Below are 10011 nucleotides of genomic sequence, written 5' to 3' on the forward strand. Positions count from 1 at the left end.
GTGCTCTTAAGCCAAGATACCCAGGTTTCTCTGCAGACACTAGCAGGAACTAAAGTCTGGACAGCTGAGACGAGGTAGGAAAAGTCTTCAAGGTTTAGTTAAAAACCTCAAACTGATCTGAGCGGGATGAACATTTAAGAATAAGACAGGAACCTGTTCTAGGAGTTCAGGGAGAAAAATAATAACTTCTGGGGGAGAAATCATAACTTATACGCTCCGTCAGCAGAGTTTGAGGTTGAGGTGACAGAGAGAGAGATGAGGGTGTTTTTGAACACTGGCCAGACTTTTACAGCTAGAAACTAGAAAGCTGGGTGGATCCTGACAGGCCTTTCAGGGATTTTACGGCCATGTGGACGCATTATTTTCTGCTTCACACTGGTCTACAGCAGAGGAATGACACAGGATTAAACTGCTCAAGTATAAAAGCCAAAATAAAGATTCAGACAGTTCTTCTGGGCAGCAGAATAAATATCCACTGACCATTTCATCATTTCTTTTTTTTGCTAGAAGCCATTTTGTAAGAGCTGCTGCCACTTTATCAAAATGGTGGTTGTTTCAAAGGGACTTTTGCAAAGATAAATCAGTGCTATAAACCTGCTGCTCTGTTGTCAGACAGTATTTTAGCTGGAGATCTTATTTCTGTTCCTGCTCTCCTGGATGTGACGTCACCGTGTGCTGTGAAGCATGAGTCTGTATCAAACAGCTACACCTCCTTTCAAATACACTTGACTTTTGCCTTGAGGTGTGAAATGAAAATCTATTAAATCAATCTTTTTTCCCTGCCCTCGCTTTCATCGAGGAACCGTCGAGATCAAGGTGAAAAACAAAAAGGCGAAATCGTGAACAGGAAACCAAATCTCTTTGGAAGTGAAAAACTGACTCAGTGTTCTTTTTTAAATTACAGACCATCAAGACGATAAATAAACAGATAATTAGACTGTTTGATGAGTTTCATCAGCAGGGAGGAGACTAGAAACTGAAAGAAAAAACATAAATGCAGATGAAGAAGAGGAAGAGTTTTTTTTGCAGGAATCTGTACCAAATGAAGTTTTTTTTAAGTCTGTAGAATCTGATTTGTAGGATGCACATCTCTGCCTCGCGACATTCCTTCATTTAAACGTTTTTTGACACACATTTTACCTTTAACAAATATTGCACCTGCTGTAATTTGAAAATTGCAGAAAGCCATACAGTGATTTTGATAAAGGTTTTGATTAATTGTGCAGCCCTACAGGTGAGTATAGATCAGCAGGTGTGGCGATTATTAAATACTTTCCCAGCAAGTCACATCAGTCTCATAACTCTGAAAAGGCTGAGCCAGTCACAGTTAAACACGTCAACTGATCCGATAAAAAAGATCCAAACTAACACTGAACGCATTTACTGAGAAGTACTGTGTTTATCAAAGGCTGACAGATGTTCTTCCTCTGTATCATTGAGCTCCAACCATCAAAAACACATCCATGACTGTGTTCACATACACAAAATATTCTGGTTGTTGCTCTTAAGACAATGAGCCTCATGCATGAATGTCTTCTTATTTTTCTCTTATTTGTTCTGAAACAAATCAGTACCAAGGAAATTATAAAACGTGCGCTGACAGTCGAGTCTGTTCTCACCCACCTGAGTAGGTTGATGAATCAAGTTTGATCTCAAATTGGATGTGTGTGTCAGGAAGTTTGCAATTAGCATAGAGAAATGCCCCAGTAAATCTCTATGAGAGCAGCAGACCGAAGTGTGCAAACCCCAAACAACAAGCCACTGACATCTGACCTGTAACGTTAAAACATCGAAGGACAAAACTAAAAAGGATAAACTTTTAAACAGAAAAGCAGGAGCTAATTGGAGGATTATTGGATTTAATTTGGAGAGGCGTCTCTGTCGGCCTGCAGCAGCTGCAGCAGGTTATTATGTGTTCATTAAGTAAATTACTTTTTATTCATTATGATTAATATATCACAGCACAAAATATGAGTTGGATTTTGTGCTTACTGGCTTACTTGTGGTCTGTTGTTTTTTAAATTGTTTGCACTAGGGCTGCAACTAATGATTATTTTCATTGTCTATTAAATTATCAATTAGTTTCACAATTAATCGATTAATAATTAGTTTGTGGTTTGGTTCAAAAAATGTCAAGAAGTAATGAAAAATGTTGATCACTGTTGTCCAAAGCCCAAGATGATGTCCTCAAATGTCATGTTTAGTCCAAAACAGGAATAAAGAAACCAGAAAATATTCACATTTGAGAAGCTGAAATCAGATCAGATCAAAAAATGACTCAAAACGATTAATTAATCATCAAAATATTTGCAGATTAATTTAATAATCAGCAGCCCTAGTTTGCACACATAATTTAAGATCAAATCTGTTCATAAAAACAATTCATGCGTGAGGCCCAGCGTCGTTTTCATGGCTAATGGAAATGAATATTCCACTAATCTTCTTGTTTAGAAGGAGCCTCGCATTCTCCCATTATGGAAAAGTGGAAGTGGTCATTTTGCTTCTTTGCTTTAAAGTTTTCCACCAGTAGTGGACTTGTTCCACTGTGCAAACAGCCTCCCTCTTTCATTCATCCAACCACCAACCACCTTCTTGAAAAATTTGGCGTATCTAAAAAAAACGTTGATGCTCAAGTCTTTCATAATGTTTAAGAGTAGGTGTGTTTCTCCTTCTACCAGAGATGTGGGCTTTTCTTTTGCGCATGTATCTCCACTTGTTCACTTTCCTCTGTTGCCGTCACTGCACAGCACACATAATGTCATTTTGTCAGAACCATGGACAGAGCTGAGAAAGAGAGAGAGAAAGAGCGCCGAGCTGCCAACAGCTGTTTCTATTTCTATTCCATATAATATAACCGCAAATGCAGCTGCAGTCCGAGCAACACCCAGATCCACAGCCACGACTCCACGCAGCAGCTGAGCTCACAGCCAGTGGCTGTTCATCGTCTGAGCTCGGCCTTTTGAAAGGAGTAATGAACAATAAACAGAAACAGAAAACTGTCACATCATCTTTTCTTTCTGTGGTATCTGTAGAGGTTTCCCCAAACCAGGGACACTCGGCTTGATTCGCTTGGGGGGGCACTTTCGCAAAACCACAGTAGGCCAGGGGCCAATTAATAAACAAAGATTAATAATAACCTTATTTATCAGATAAAATGAAGAAACATTAAAAGGCCTGTACCTCATCTTTCTTTGAAATTCTTAATTTTCTAATTATCTGACCTATTAAGCAAATTAACTTGGGACAAGCACTGATGTTTTACTGCATGTAATTACTGCAACTGCATTTTAGTTGTAAATGTGTTGATGACAGATTATACGACATTAAAAAGCTGGAACCTCCTCCACCGTGCAATCGCTGAAATGTTGGAATGATTCATAAACATAAAGCACAAGCATAAACTTCAGAAGAGAAGAGAAAATTTAAGCTCTTTTAGTATGAAATACACATTTATGGCATCAGAATTATCCTCATTTCTGTGTAACTTCTGCTCCTCTTTAGTTAATAGTTGTTTTCCCTGCAGAGCTCACAGTCTGATCCTACAGCTCTGCACTCAGACTGAAAGGCCGTCACACAAACATCTGCCTTCTCTGTTACTAACAGCCTCATTTCTCCCATCATACAACGCTGACATGTCCGTCTCTCCTTCCTGGGAAAAACAGTGAAGCAGTTTATTTTTACTGGCCACCCAGCAGCACACTATCCTGGACCAGATTTGGCCCAGGAGACGCAACTTGATTATCAGTCAATATCCTTTTTTATATATATATATATTTATGAGGTGTTTTAAAAGATTTACATCTTCAGTAGGAACCAATTAGCTTGGAGCTGAGAGCTGCAGACAGGAAGTCAGAATGTACTGAGACAGAGACAAACACATTGTTGGTTTTGGTCTTTTCATGGGATTTGTTGACAGAAGCAGAAAAATATAGAACAACACCAGCCTGATACTTTAAGACACGTTCACACAGCTCAACAGTGCACCGAGAGGTGAAAGTTTTGTTACAGAAGTAAGAAAACCACTTTCACAACCTCAGTTTTTCTGCACAAACTTCAAATATCAGCTGTGCATCTATATATAGACGTACAGATCTAAAATAGACTCAACAGTGTGTCCTGGCGTTTTCTCATTTTCTCTTGACAGACCTTAAAGACACATTGTCATTGTTTTGTTATTATAGAACACAATTTAGCAGAACTTAAAGTTAGTCCTGAGTTAAACATCACCAGTTTCAACCAGTTCAGCCTTGTGTCACCAAATGGTGTATTAATAACACCTCAGTGAGTCATGTCGGTGTCATCATAACACCTTTTTTGCTTTTTTTGTGTCATTTCACATAATTTCCAATCTTTTCTTGTGAAGAAATGGTGTGTCATTTTAGAGTAAAAAAAAAAATCAGGTGATGTAGCATGAAGAACAAGGCATCATGTTACTTACACCATGTATTTAAAGGGACAGTTCACCCCAAAATCAAAAATATATATTAGTCCTTGGAGATAATGGTGGTAAAGATGTCTGCTTTCTCTCGAACATTACCGGACAAGATGGAACTCAAAAACTCAACAGAAATGTCTATTTCCAGAAGTCATGACACGGTTAGTCTGACTCACCAAATGCACACTGCCAGTATAAGTCCTGCCATTGGTTGCTTGCTTTGAGCGGCACTGTGGCGTCTCCGGAAACAAGACCAACCTAAAGCTCACCACGTGACAGGCAAATTTACCACCATAAGTTCCCCCTCAACACCATTTTGCAACAGTACTGTTGCTGCATCCTGGGCTTAGCGCCACCCAAGATGTTTGTGATTGGTTTAAAGAAATGCAAACAAGGCAGGGTGTTTTTTCCCCTAGCAGCTATGTAAGACTACGACCCGGTTAATCAAGATGATCCACAGAACTTATTGTGAGCAGTTTCATCTATGATTTACTTTCTTTCCGTGGTAGTATCTACCAGAACTACTTTATTTTTTCAAGAAAGAAAATACTTAGCAAGCAATTAGCATGCTAACCAAGCCAACAGCAGTCAATCGGGGCTAACCAAGTTAAGTAAGGTAGCTATATGTGGCTAGCTCGGAAAGCCCCGACCTGTTTGGACCCAAACCCAGCAAGAACACCACCCTGGCACTACCTCGGTCCTGCTAGCTAACAGTTACGGTTAGCTACTTTAGGAACAAGAAAGCTAAAGCCACATGTCCATCTCAAAACTTACTTAAATAACTGAGAGCTGAAATTGAGCTGCCAGAGAACATCAGAGGGGAAACCAGAGGGTATTTTCTCCATAAAATATGATCCAGTTTCACCAAAATCAGTAAATAAAGATAAAAAAAAGTCATGCTTTTGTACAGTGAGGCCCCGAGAAACAATTCACTCTGCGCACTCAAGTGAAAGAAAGCGTTTTGCAAGAAGATAAAACTATGAAATATACCCAAGAATACCCAAGAAGATCTACAAAATATTTTTTTTGTCATTGCTGGGCCAGATAGTGGTGTATAGGTGACATATATGTGCAATAAAACTAGAAAACATTGATTTTAACTGGACCTTTCATTGAACCCCAATACCAGTGCAAACTTCCCCACTGCACAATTAATAAAGGATCATCTCATCTATCTTATCGAGACAAAATTCCAACTTTTTTACGTGACACATCAAAATCTTAAAGACAGATTGCCATGTAATATACAGATCACCTTCCTGTTTCCCCAGAGGATGAAAACTTTATATGTCAATGACCTCCTGACCTTTCCTCTAGTGCATCCTTCAAGACAAACTTTACATCTTTAGCTCCATTACGAGCGAGACTCTAAGAATAGCTCCATCCTCAGTATGTCCTCAGTAATGACGGTCTGCAGTGAACGCTGCAGCCTGTAGGATCCTTCAGCCTGCAGCGTCTGTCCTGCTCAGCGTTACTAACAGACCTTACAGCCTGAATCTGTCCCAGAAAGCCTGAGCAGGGAGTCGGGTCAGAAATCAGCTCCGAGGTTTCCAGGCAACAGCCTCGCTCCTCTGGGATTAACGCAACAATGCTGCTGAGTCAACTCCTTCAGCAACGCTTCCCAAACAGCCTGCATGACTCAGTTTATGTCTTTTCTTCCTCAACACTCCCACTGGCAGAGTGGAGAGCTAATGAAGCACTGCACTGCTGGGGCTGAGGGCTGGATCCCCACCTGTAGAGAAGATGACTTCTCGAAAATGAAGCAACATCATGGATACGCAGCTCAGTAATATCGTCTAAACAGAGAATACAAACGCCTGCAGTGAATCTAGACACTTAAGTGTCCTAGAGGGAATAAAACTACAGGAACGAAGCAGCGACTGAACGCACTTCTTCTCCAAAACACACACACAGATAACTAAAACAGCTGGAATTCATGTTCATGATGAACTAACAGTGTGCTGTGACTTTATCCAGATCATGTTTTTGTAAACGTGAAGCAAAATAATCAGTGTTTATTTCTAAAACAACACGCATCATTTTTAGGATGCATAATAGAATTTTCTGTTTTCAGCAGAGGCAAGTTGACATACGAACCACCTTTAAGGTGTTAGTTGCTTATTTCTACATGTGAAAATGTGATCGTTCATTTAGAGCCGTGTCTGTGTCCACAGGATGATTGTCAGTCCAGAATTCATACTCTTTTAGCTCTGTTTTTGGTCTCCACCAGAGCCAGAGAGAAATCTGTCTCTTTAGCTGCTAAACGCTCGACTATGTTCACCAGCTTGTCTCTAACTGCGTCTGTCTGCTGTTTGCTCCTGGGCAGGTGGTGTAGATTCACAGAAGTGACATAATAACACAAACAAACTAACAGATCGTGGCAGCGTTAGAAAAGCTACACCAGTGTCTGGTTCAGACTCAGTTCTGGACACAAGCAACATCGTAAACTGACAGTAACAAGTGAGGATGATAAGTTGATCAGCTGCTTATAACTGTCAGTTACCCGTCAATGTAAAGTTCAGCCTGTTATCCCAAAAACAGAAGCCCACTGCCCTGAAAGTGGAGCTCTGGAGTTGAAGCACTCTGGACTCCATTACAGACTCGTACAGCCTTTGACATTGAAGATCATGTCACATTTAATCGAGTGTGTTACTCAGACTACCTGTGGTGCACCACAAGATTCAATTTTAGGTCCTACTTTATTCTCTATTTATATGTTTCCACTCAGTCTGATTATCCACTGTCACAACATGTTGCATCGCCACACAGATTTACCTGCCATTGAGACCTGATGACCCAAAGACAAGGCTTAAATCTAAATGTGAAGGTGCTTTTTCCATCAGGGCTTCAGTTTGTAAACTCTGTTTTTAATTGTGCTATATAAATAAAGTTATTATTGTTATTATTATAATTTTTAGGACAAACAGGACAGAATTTGGGTTTGTAATTCGGGACTGTCCTGAATTTTTCAGGATGTCTGGTGATCTGGTGATTAACGATGTGAAACATTTATAGGTTAGGTACAAAAAACAAAGAACCCGACCGTGTGTTTGGCTTTAATTGTTGTTTCTTCTGACTTGTTTAATCTTATTTGGTCTGGTACGGGGATTCTGTTGTGTTTCAAATGAAATGATCAGTATGCGTTCATCGCTCTGTGAGCTGCACTTCTGACAGTAACAGCCTATAAACAGCTGATATCTGTGATTACACTCCGACTGTCTCATGATTCAAACTGTGACTTTACGGTCTGTTTTTGGATGAAAGTGTCCGACACACAGTCTGTCTGTCTGTCCGTGTTTCTGTCTGCGTGTCTGATAGCAGGACCAGAGTGCGACTGTGAGGTCTGACGGGTCGGAGAGGAAAATGTTAAACAGCGATCATCTTCACAGCCGTCTGATTCTGTCCAGTCTGACAGCAGACTCATTACTGAGGCAGATTAACCCGGTGACCCCTCAAACAAGAGAGACAGAGAGACGGAGAGGAAGACGGAAACACACAGACAGAGGGTGCACTCCTCAAACGTTACACTCCAAAAGAGGGCAACACATATTTACTTACATATGAAGCCCTTATAAGATATTACACTTTGTTACAGACTAAAACCACCAAACTTTGTTCTGGCTACAATTAAAACTGAAATGTCTGTTAAATAATTAATTGGCTGATTGACAGAAAATTAACTGGGAACTATTTTGATAATCATTTAAGCCATTTTTTCATGTAAAAATGCCAAATATTCCACTGTTTCAACCTCTCAAATGTGAGAATTTGCTGCTGACCCTTTTTTAATCTTTAACATTTTAATCTATTTTCAATAATTTTGAGGTTTGGACTGCTGACTGGACAAAACAAACAATGAGAAGGTGTTACTTCGCGTAAGTGTGATGGGACTGGATGGGAAGCAACCCATTTCTAAGCGAATGTTAGCTAGTGTTACACGCTCCCGACTACCTTACAAAATAGTTCACAGACTGTTAGAGGCAAGCAAAGAGTTGTGGAAGGTCTCATTGTTTTAGCTACATTACGTCCATTCACACAATGGCAATACAAAGTGGTTAATACATGTGACGAGTAACTCATACATCTGATGCATTGGGCTTTGATGTGTCAGATACAAGTGCATCAATTCAGACGACCTGTATCACTAAAAAGCTGAATGTGAATTGGAAAAACATGATGCAGCCCTGGTGTGTTGACACATCTCGTTAAGACATGTTTAATTTCTGTAACTTCCCTCTGTCTGCACTGCTCTTGCTGCCTCGCTCACACAAAACAAGCGTCCCCCCCCCCTCCATCTCCTGTCTCTCTTCTTCATTTCCTCAGACTGACGTCGCACCACCAAACTGTCATAATCCACAAGTGTGGAATTAGTTTTGGGTTTTATAAGATAGATGAGAAACAAAACGTGTCGGACAGCAGAGGAGAGACCCACGAGTCTCCCGACCCACAGAGACGTCAGGTAACACGTAGCATCACTGTTCCTCTACACCTCACTTCCTCTACATGGTCAAATTCAATCAAAACCACAGCACTCTTCATGTGAAACAGAACAACTGATCATCTTACTGCAAAAATACATTTTAAACAGCTTTAAGGTCATTTGTTAACACCACTGTAATGTCCCCTCCTCTCTGTCTCTACTGTTACTGGATTTGGTAAAACTATCAGGATTTCTTCTTGCAGCTAACAGTACCTTACAAATATACTATTAATAGTTCCCACACTGCATCGTATCATATTACATCACAACAGGGCTAAATCATGTCATACTGATGCAGACTCCTACTGTCATTTGCTTCAAATAGAACCTAAAAGTGACATTTTCAATACTGAATGTTTCCTTGCAATTGAGTATTTTTTACAGCAAAGTGTTAGTACTTTTACTTCTAAAGGCTCTTCAAGCACTGCTTCTGTTAAAAGTATCTAATTAGCAATAAGAGAGTCTCAGTTTTTGTCCCAGTTCAGACACTTTGTGGTTTTGAGCACTTAAGGTCCTAAGACTGTAAGAGTGTCCCACATCTGAAAACATGCAGTTCACTTAACCCTCACTTGATGCTCGCTTACCCTAATAGCACTTTACAGAGTGGTTTTCAGAGTTAAGTGTATCCCACAATTCATCACTGTCTGACTCTAATATCAGTCCAGTTGTTGCCAAATGCACCTAAAGCTGGTTTTAGGACAGAAAATAATCAGTAACATGAAAAACGTTTCAGAGGTTCATATGTGATTAATTCATTATGTTGTTTTATATATAGACACAGTCACACTCTGCTGTTGTTATTATACATTAGATTTCTGTGCAAAGCTGTTTTTCTGATTTTATCCTCAATTATCTGAAGAGTTGATTTACAAAAACATATTAATGTTATTTATAAATAAAATATACGAATAAACCAACACCAGTTAGATTGATATTCCCTTAAGTGCACAATAAAAAAATGATTTGTGAAAATTACTTTTTTTTACACACACATCAAAACAACCTGTCAGCACCTTTATTAACTCTAGCGATGCATCGATCAGCTGGCCAGAGTTTGTGCATCCCCTAAAACATTTTCTCATCCAGAATCATTTAA

Source organism: Lutjanus erythropterus, chromosome 6 (assembly GCF_056507025.1).
Source record: "Lutjanus erythropterus isolate fLutEry1 chromosome 6, fLutEry1.hap2, whole genome shotgun sequence".
Lineage (NCBI taxonomy): Eukaryota > Metazoa > Chordata > Actinopteri > Lutjaniformes > Lutjanidae > Lutjanus > Lutjanus erythropterus.